The sequence below is a fragment of the Bos javanicus genome, chromosome 3 (assembly GCF_032452875.1).
Source record: "Bos javanicus breed banteng chromosome 3, ARS-OSU_banteng_1.0, whole genome shotgun sequence".
In the NCBI taxonomy this organism is placed as follows: domain Eukaryota; kingdom Metazoa; phylum Chordata; class Mammalia; order Artiodactyla; family Bovidae; genus Bos; species Bos javanicus.
In genome coordinates this window covers 114,512,812-114,522,527 of record NC_083870.1, presented here as the reverse complement: position 1 = coordinate 114,522,527, position 9,716 = coordinate 114,512,812, and positions in this window count along the sequence as shown.

Sequence of the window (9,716 nt, the reverse complement as noted above, 5' to 3'; positions counted from 1 at the left end):
GATATGCATTTAGAATGGAGGGAATCAGGTCTCATGGAGGACCCAGGTCACATGGCTGCTTAGTGGCAATGTGGTCCTTGACTAAAGGCTGCTGATGTCCATTCTAGGACCACATCTTTTCTCTGTTTTAGAGCCAAAGTATCACAGCTAACTTCCCTGACTTGATAGATAGTGCAGTGACAAATCGGGCTTAAACCTGCCATAAAGACAGCTTGAGACTCATTAGGAGAAGTTGGAGTGGAATTGGAAATGCTAATTTCCAGACATCCAAGCAATTCATTCTGCTTGGCATCTTTCGTGTTGCTCTAGAGGCTGCTGAGAAATGAGGGGGCTGAACATTGAACAGTCAAGGTCAAGAATGACCCCGAGAAGGACAACATAATCATTTCCTTCCTCTTCTTTGCTAGGCTAAATGTGCCCATGAATCAGAGGTTTCACAGATGTTTTTAGAGTTAAAAAGAACTTTTAAAACTGACATTGGAATTTATAATAAAAAATGTATTTTGGTCTTGGTCCCTGTTCCTGGCACAGAGCTCCTTAAACCCTTGTAATTTTCTAAGTGATGAGAGCTATACAGGTGTCTAAGTTATGTTATTGAGATGACTTTTAGAAAACACTTAAGGTTGGAGACTGGTAACCAGGTGAACCTGACCTCTGGAGAGAGAAGGGGCACTGGAGATAGAATTCAGTTACCAATGGCTAATGATTTAATCAGTCATGCCTACGTAATGTGGAGAAGGCGATGGCACCCCACTCCAGTACTCTTGCCTGGAAAATCCCATGGACAGAGGAGCCTGGTGGGCTGCAGTCCATGGGGCCACAAAGAGTCGGACACGACTGAGCGACTTCACTTTCACTTTTCACTTTCATGCATTGGAGAAGGAAATGGAAGCCCACTCCAGTGTTCTTGCCTGGAGAATCCCGGGGACGGGGGAGCCTGGTGGGCTGCCGTCTATGGGGTCGCACAGAGTCAGACACAACTAAAGCGACTTAGCAGCAGCAGCAGCCTACGTAATGTGTGTGTTAGTCGCTCAGTCATGCCTGACTCTTTCCGATCCATGGACTGTAGCCCACCAGGCTTCTCTGCCCATGGGAGTCTCCAGGCAAGAATACAGGTCTGGCTTCCCATTCCCTTCTCCAGGGGATCTTCCTGATTGATTGAACCTGGGTCTCCTGCATTGCAGTTGGATTCTTTCCCATCTGAGCCACCAGGGAAGCCATTAAGCCTCTATAAAAAACCAAAAGGAAGAGAGTTTGGAGAGCTTCCAGGTTGATGAACACATGGAGATCTGAGGAGAAGGACACACTGAGAGAGGGGGCGGGAGCCCTATAGCCCTTCTGCGTCTCTTTCTGTGCATCTCTTCCCTTTAAAATAAACTGGTTTAGTAAGTGAAATATTTTCTCAATTCTGTGGGTGACTCTGGCAAATTAATCCAACCCAAGGTGGTAGGCAGCATGGGGGTGGTTGTTAAAACCTCCAATTTATTACTGTCAGATATGTGATTGGCAGTCTTATAGAACTAAGCCCCTAACCTGTGAGAACTGACACTTTCTCCAGGTAGACAGTGGCAGAATGGAGTTGAAGACAGCCAGCTGGTGAGGGAATATTGCTTGTTGGTGGTATGGAAACCCCACCCCACCCCACATCGGTACGGGTGGTCAGAACCCTTAAACACTTAGTTCTTGCAAAGTTCCGATGCTGAGAAGCTGGAGTAGGTATGCTATTCTCTTGCCACAGGCAACTAAAAATCTTGGATATTATGTATGAAACACAAGTAAGGAGATTCTGAAAGGTGGAGAGAAGGCAGACCAGAACCAGTTTCCTGGGTTCCCTTTTGCCTCATCTATCCCAGATCTGGGACTGAAGAGCCAGTCATTTGGAAAGGTGCAGACAAACAACATCTCTGCCTCTTATGCTATTATCATGTGTTCTGATTTTATATTTTAAACCTCATGATGCATTATTATTTGTTACAGTCAGTGATGTTTTTAAATTTACCCGCATATTCACCCTATCCTGTGGTCATCATTCCTTCTTGTTTTACTATGCTTCTTCCTGGAATAATTTGACTTCCACCTAAAGAACTCCTTTTAACATTTTCTTTCCGTTTATATCAGTTGGCAATAAATTCTCTCAATATGTATCTGAAAATCTTTTATTTCACCTTTGCTTTTGAAGAATGTATTTGTTGAAATATAATTTTATGTTGGGGCTTCCCAGGTGGCTCAGTGGTAAAGAATCCACCTGCCAATGCAGGAGACATGGGTTCGATCCCTGGGTCAGGAAGATCCCCTGGAGAAGGAAATAGCAACCCACTCTAGTATTCTGGCTTGGGAAATCCCACGGACAGAGGAGCCTGGTGGGCTGTAGTCTGTGGGGCCGCAGGGAATCAGAGATGCCTGAACGACTAAGTGTAGCCAAGTCTACATTAGCAGTTGTTTTCTTTCAGTATTTTCAAGATGTCATTTCATTGTCATGGAATGTCATTTAATAAGAAAAACCTTCCCGAAAATAATTTGTTTAAATCCTATGAGTTAAACTTACATATAGAAAACCTCAAGTCCTCTTAAATGCTCTAAGTGTGTAGATGCATTTGTTAAGGTCTAGAATTAAAGGGGCTACACTAATTCCTCCATCACAGAATGTAAGAGAGAGAAGAAGGTGATCACACTGACAGACCACCTTCTTTTAATGTGTAACAAGTGTATTACGTTACCCATCATGCACAGATTTAATTTTGTCTCTCAAGCCTTTTTATGTTTAATTCTAAATCTCTCTAGAGTTTAAAAATTTCTGTCTGTAAAGAAGATAGTTACGATCCTGTATAACTGAGTTGTTTCATTGCTGTGGTTTAGTCCCTCAGTCGTGTCCGACTCTTTGGGATCCCATGGACTGTAGCCCGCCAGGCTCCTCTGTCCATGGGATTCCCCAGGCAAGAATCCTGGAGTGGGTTGCCATTTCCTCCTCCAGGAGATCTTCCTGACCCTGGGATTGAACCCATGTCTCCGGTGTCTCCTGCATTGCAGACAAATTCTTTACCTCTGTGCCACTTGGGAAGCCCCCATACAACTGAAATTGCTTAATTCTAAATATTTATGGAGTTGACAAATGTATAACATGAAGAAAATCTCATCCAGCAAACATCCCAGTTAATGGAGATAACTGAGAACCAGAGATTGTATTTGCATAAGAAATCTGCTGCACATATACCCACTCATTGAGTCCAAAGAGTACATTTTCAGAGCCACTGGCTCAGAAGCTACAAACTTATAAAGAAGTCGGTCTCACAGCTCACGTAGCCTTAGGAGCAGGGGTCGAGATAAGGCACTCCCATCATTTTCCTCTCACTTGAACATCAAATGCCAGCAGCCCTCACCTTTGGACACCCCACATGGCTTTGTTCGAGCTAGGGGTCATAACGTATGAGACCATTCTGAAACCCCATTCTCCCCAGCCCCTTCTTTCTCCCTTGAACTTGGGATGGCTTCTGCTTGAAAGGCTCCTGTGGTGGTGGAAGAGCCCTGGAGTGGCCTCCCGGAAAGGAATCATAGGATATTAGGATTTTGGTAGGTGGTCCTACACTCTTCTCTAGTTGTAGGAAAGAAGACAGGATTCAGATAAGAACCCTGTCTCTAGGAATCAAGGTGGTGAATTTGGACGAATCACCTGAAGTGAGGGATGAGTACCAAAGAGCCCCTACAGTATGGCACTCTGATGCTCGGTCGTGTGGACGCTCTTGTTCTATCCCCGTGGTGTAGTTTGGTCACTGAGGCGATGACTGCTGAAAAGGAGTGTCATGTTGTGAAAAGAACACTGAACTCAGCTCCAGGAAATCAGGACTGGAGTGCTGTTCCTGTCATCTGACATCTCTGCAGGTCCCTTAACTTCTGAGCTTAGTCTTCAAAATTGAAGACTTTTAAAATGAATTAAAAATCTCACAATGAGACAGCAGCATTCATTCCAAAGGACTTTTTTTTTTTTTAAGTAGGGAGGTGAGATATGTGAGGGTATTTCAGTATAATGCCCTGTCAACAAAACATTTCTTTGTCAATTTCTGGGCCACATTCAATAGCAACATCTCTCAAGTTTGTCAGCTGGAGGGGAAAAAGTGTTCAGATCTATTTTTCTTAAGCAATTTTGGTGATATAATAATAGTCTATGGTTGGTCAAAGGTTTTTTGATTCATTAAGGATTTGAGCTCTCATAAGAGTTTATTCTTTTGCATTCCAGTCCCCTATAATGAAAAGGACATCTTTTTTGGGTGTTAGTTCTAAAAGGTCTTGTAGGTCTTCATGCTGCTGCTGCTGCTGCTAAGTCGCTTCAGTCATTTCCGACTCTGTGCGACCCCATAGACGGCAGCCCACCAGTCTCCCCCATCCCTGGGATTCTCCAGGCAAGAACACTGGAGTGGGTTGCCATTTTCTTCTCCAATGCATGAAAGTGAAAAGTGCAAGTGAAGTCACTCAGTCGCGTCCGACTCTTCGAGAGCCCATGGACTGCAGCCTACCAGGCTCCTTTGTCCATGGGATTTTCCAGGCAAGAGTACCGGAGTGGGGTGCCATTGCCTTCTCTGTAGGTCTTCATAGAACCATTCAGTTTCAGCTTCTTCAGTGTTAGTGGTTGGGCATAGACTTGGATTGCTGTGATATTGAATTCTTTGCCTTGGAAATGAACAGAGATCGTTCTGTTGTTTTTGAGACTGCATTGGAGTACTGCATTTCTGACTCTTTTGTTGACCATGAGGGCTACTCCATTTTTTTCTAAGGGATTCCTGCCCACAGTAGTAGATACAATGGTCATCTGAGTTAAATTCACCCATTCCAGTCCATTTTAGTTCACTGATTCCTAGAATGTTGCTGTTACTCTTGCCATTTCCTGTTTGACCACTTCCAATTTGCCTTGATTCATGGACCTAGCATTCCAGGTTCCTATGCAATATTGCTCTTTACAGCATTGGACCTTGCTTCTATCACCAGTCACATCCACAACTGGGTATTGTTTTTGCTTTGGCTCCATCCCTTCATTCTTTATGGAGTTATTTCTCCACTGATCTCCAGTAGCCTACTGGGCACCTACTGGCCTGAGGAGTTCCTCTTTCAGTATCCTATCATTTTGCCTTTTCATACTGTTCATGGGGTTCTCAAGGCAAGAATACTGAAGTGGTTTGCCATTCCCTTCTCCAGTGGACCACATTCTGTCCTTTTCATTATAGGGGACTGGAATGCAAAAGTAGGAAGTCAAGAAACACCTCGGGTAACAGGCAAATTTGGCCTTGGAATACGAAATGAAGCAGGGCAAAGGCTAACATAGTTTTGCCAAGAGAATGCACTGGTCATAGCAAACATCCTCTTCCAACAACACAAGAAAAGACTCTACACATGGACATCATCAGATGGTCAACACTGAAATCAGATTGATTATATTCTTTGCAGCCAAAGATGGAGAAGCTCTATACAGTCAGCAAAAACAAGACTGAGAGCTGACTGTGGTTCAGATCATGAACTCATTGTCAAATTCAGACTTAAATTGAAGAAAGTAGGGAAAACCACTAGACCATTCAGGTATGACTTAAAGCAAATCCCTTATGATTATACAGTGGAAGTGAGAAATAGATTTAAGGGCCTAGATCTGATAGAGTGCTTGATGAACTATGGAATGAGGTTTGTGACATTGTACAGGAGACAGGGATCAAGACCACCCCCATGGAAAAGAAATGCAAAAAAGCAAAATGGCTGTCTGGGGAGGCCTTACAAATAGCTCTGAAAAGAAGAGAAGTGAAAAGCAAAGGAGAAAAGGAAAGATATAAGCATCTGAATGCAGAGTTCCAAAGAATAGCAAGGAGAGATAAGAAAGCCTTCCTCAGCGATCAATGCGAAGAAATAGAGGAAAACAACAGAATGGGAAAGACTAGAGATCTCTTCAAGAAAATTAGAGATACCAAGGGAATATTTCATGCAAAGATAGGCTTGATAAAGGACAGAAATGTTATGGACCTAACAGAAGCAGAAGATATTAAGAAGAGGTGGCAAGAATACACAGAAGAACTGTACAAAAAAGATCTTCATGACCAAGATAATCATGATGGTGTGATCACTCACCTAGAGCCAGACATCCTGGAATGTGAAGTCAAGTGGGCCTTAGAAAGCATCACTATGAACAAAGCTAGTGGAGGTGATGGCATTCCAGTTGAGCTATTTCAAATCCTGAAAGATGATGCTGTGAAAGTGCTGCACTCAATATGCCAGCACCTTTGGAAAACTCAGCAGTGGCCACAGGACTGGAAAAGTTCAGTTTTTATTCCAATCCCAAAGAAAGGCAATGCCAAAGAATGCTCAAACTACCACACAATTGCACTCATCTCACACGCTAGTAAAGTAATGCTCAAAATTCTCCAAGCCAGGCTTCAGCAATATGTGAACTGTGAACTTCCAGATGTTCAAGATAGTTTTAGAAAAGGCAGAGGAACCGGAGATCAAATTGCCAACATCCGCTGGATCATGGAAAAAGCAAGAGAGTTCCAGAAAAACATCTATTTCTGCTTTATTGACTATGCCAAAGCCTTTGACTGTGTGGATCACAATCAACTGTGGAAAATCCTGAAAAAGATGAGAAAACCAGACCACCTGATCTGCCTCTTGAGAAACCTGTATGCAGGTCAGGAAACAACAGTTAGAACTGGACATGGAGCAACAGACTGGTTACAAATAGGAAAAGGAGTACGTCAAAGCTCTATATTGTCACCCTGCTTATTTAATTTATATGCAGAGTATGTCATGAGAAACGCTGGGCTGGAGGAAGCACAGGCTGGAATCAAGATTGCCAGGAGAAATATCAATAACCTCAGATATGCAGATAACACCACCCTTATGGCAGAAAGTGAAGAGGAACTCAAAAGCCTCTTGATGAAAGTGAAAGTGGAGAGTGAAAAAGTTGGCTTAAAGCTCAACATTCAAAAAACGAAGATCATGACATCTGGTCCCATCACTTCATGGCAAATAGATGGGGAAACAGTGGAAACAGTGTCAGACTTTATTTTGAGGGGCTCCAAAATCACTGCAGATGGTGACTGCAGCCATGAAATTAAAAGACGCTTGCTCCTTGGAAGGAAAGTTATGACCAACCTAGATAGCATATTCAAAAGCAGAGACATTACTTTGCCAACAAAGGTCCGTCTAGTCAAGGCTATGGTTTTTCCAGTGGTCACGTATGGATGTGAGAGTTGGTGGGTGAAGAAAGCTGAGTGCTGGAAGAATTGATGCTTTTAAACTGTGGTGATGGAGAAGACTCTTGAGAGTCCCTTGGACTGCAAGGAGATCCAACCAGTCTATCCTAAAGGAGATCAGTCCTGGGTGTTCTTTGGAAGGAATGATGCTAAAGCTGAAATTCCAGTACTTTGGCCACCTCATGCAAAGAGTTGAGTCATTGGAAAAGACTCTGATGCTGGGAGGGATTGGGGGCAAGAGGAGAAGGGAATGACAGAGGATGAGATGGCTGGATGGCATCACCAACTCGATGGGCATGAGTTTGAGTGAACTCCAGGAGCTGGTGATGGACAGGGAGGCCTGGCATGCTGCAATTCATGGGGTTGCAAAAGTCAGACATGACTGAGCGACTGAACTGAACTGAAGAGTTTATTTTATTTTAAAGGAACATATACTTTGAGCGGGCTTCCCAGGTGGCACTAGTGGTAAAGAATCTGCCTACTACTGCAGGAGATGCAAGAGACGCAGGTTCAATTCTGGGTCAGGAAGATCTCCTGGAGTAGGAATTGGCAGCCCACCCCAGTATTCGTGCCTGGAAAATCCCATGGACAGAGGAGCTTTGTGGGCTATCGTCAATGGTTCACAAAGAGTTGGTCACAACTGAGCACGAGCACTAAGTACTTTGAATAACAATTTTCTGGGCATGTTTGATGAACCTAGGTGAGAAAACCATGCTGCTGTTTAATTGTAAATAAAATGATATAAGATTGGACCAATATTGGTGTGTACAATTTTAGTATGTGGGGTTTTGTGCTTTTAAAAAATTATTTTTAATTAAAACAAACAAACAAGAAACTCTCAGAGTGAGACATGGATGAGGTAGAAACATGAAGGATCTCACCCCCAAGCGCTGCACTGTTCATCCTTAGACTCTTGCAGGACTCTCACTGGATCAATGGATTTATATATGGCGGCACTGACCTGCAGATGACCCTCATCCCCTCCTGCGATGATAATTGATTTTCTCCAAGATTGCTCTGGCAGTCCCTGCTCTGAGCCCTTGACATCAGCAGGGGAAGCTTAATGGGGTCTGGCTTATTATGAATCCCATGCTTAATGCTTACCCTCGAGTCAGGAATGACGGGAGAATGGTGCTCATTCTTTGGTGGGACACAAAGCTATTAACATTTTTCTTTTCGGTCTATGCTCCATGAAGGATACCTTCTTCACTTGGCATTGTCTGTCTTGTCTCCAATATGAATGCACATGTCCTGGTCTCTAAACTTTTTTCTCTCCTCTTGTTTCCTGCCCAAGGTCTTGTAAGAATAGTTGAGGTTACTTATTAATATAATCACTTTTTCAGCACTCATGGAGCTTTGGCCTTTGCTTCTACCTCTTAACTAAAGATGACTTCTCAAGATCGCAAGGAACTTTGCTCAGTTAAATCTTGCTTGGTCCTCCTGAAGCCTTGGGGCCAGTAACCGGACTTGTCCTCTGAAACCTCTCTCTCCTCTTCGTACCCATGGTTCCTGGTCATCTGGGCTCCCAGCATCTCTGTTAATGCTTCATTCTTCTGTCTAATGTACACATCCCCCAAAGATTGTTCTCTGTCTTTTCCTTCCATTCTTTTGCTGCACTTTTTTTTTCTTAAGCAATCAAATATTCCCAACAGTTCAACTGTCACCTCTGTTACAATGGCTTAAAGACTATATCTCCATTGTCTTAGCTGACATCTAAAATATGCTCCATAGAGCTGAAAAGATGAAAGAAAAGAGACTTATGTCACACAGGAAAGGCAAGAGACAAGGGAAATATTTTAAAGGAAATGATTAAAAGGAGATCAAACCAGTCAATCCTAAAGGAAATTAACCCTGAATATTCATTGGAAGGTCTGATGCTGAAGCTCCAGTACTCTGGCCACCTGATGAAAGAGCCGACTCATTGGAAAAGAGCCTGATGCTGGGAAAGATTGAAGGCAAAAGGAGAAGGGAGCAGCAGAGGATGAGATGGTTGGATGGCATCACCGACTCAATGGACATGAGTTTAAGCAAACTCTGGGAGATAGTGAAGGATGGGGAAGCCTGATGTGCTGCAGTCCAAGGGGGTGGCAAGACTCAGACACAACTGAGCGACTGAGCAGCAACAACAACAATTAAAAAGAACATAGTGGCAAAATAAATTAAATGTAAATGTTTGACAACCCTAAAAAAATTCTCAAACTGATTGAAAACCAAAATCCATTCATGTGTATTTTTAAAGACTGTATTGGCCAGCTTGAACTGTCACAATAAAATATCACAGGCTGTGTGGCTTAACAACGGAAATGTGTTTTCCACCATTCTGGAGGCTGGAAGTCCCAGATGAAGGAGCCAGCCAATTCACTTTCTGTTGAAGCCTGTCTTCCTGACATGCAGACAGCCACCTCCTTGCTGTGTCCTCTCATGGCCCTTTCTCTGTGAGTGGGAGGGGAAGAAGGATGGGAAGAGAGAGAAAGAGAGAGAGAGAGATTTCTG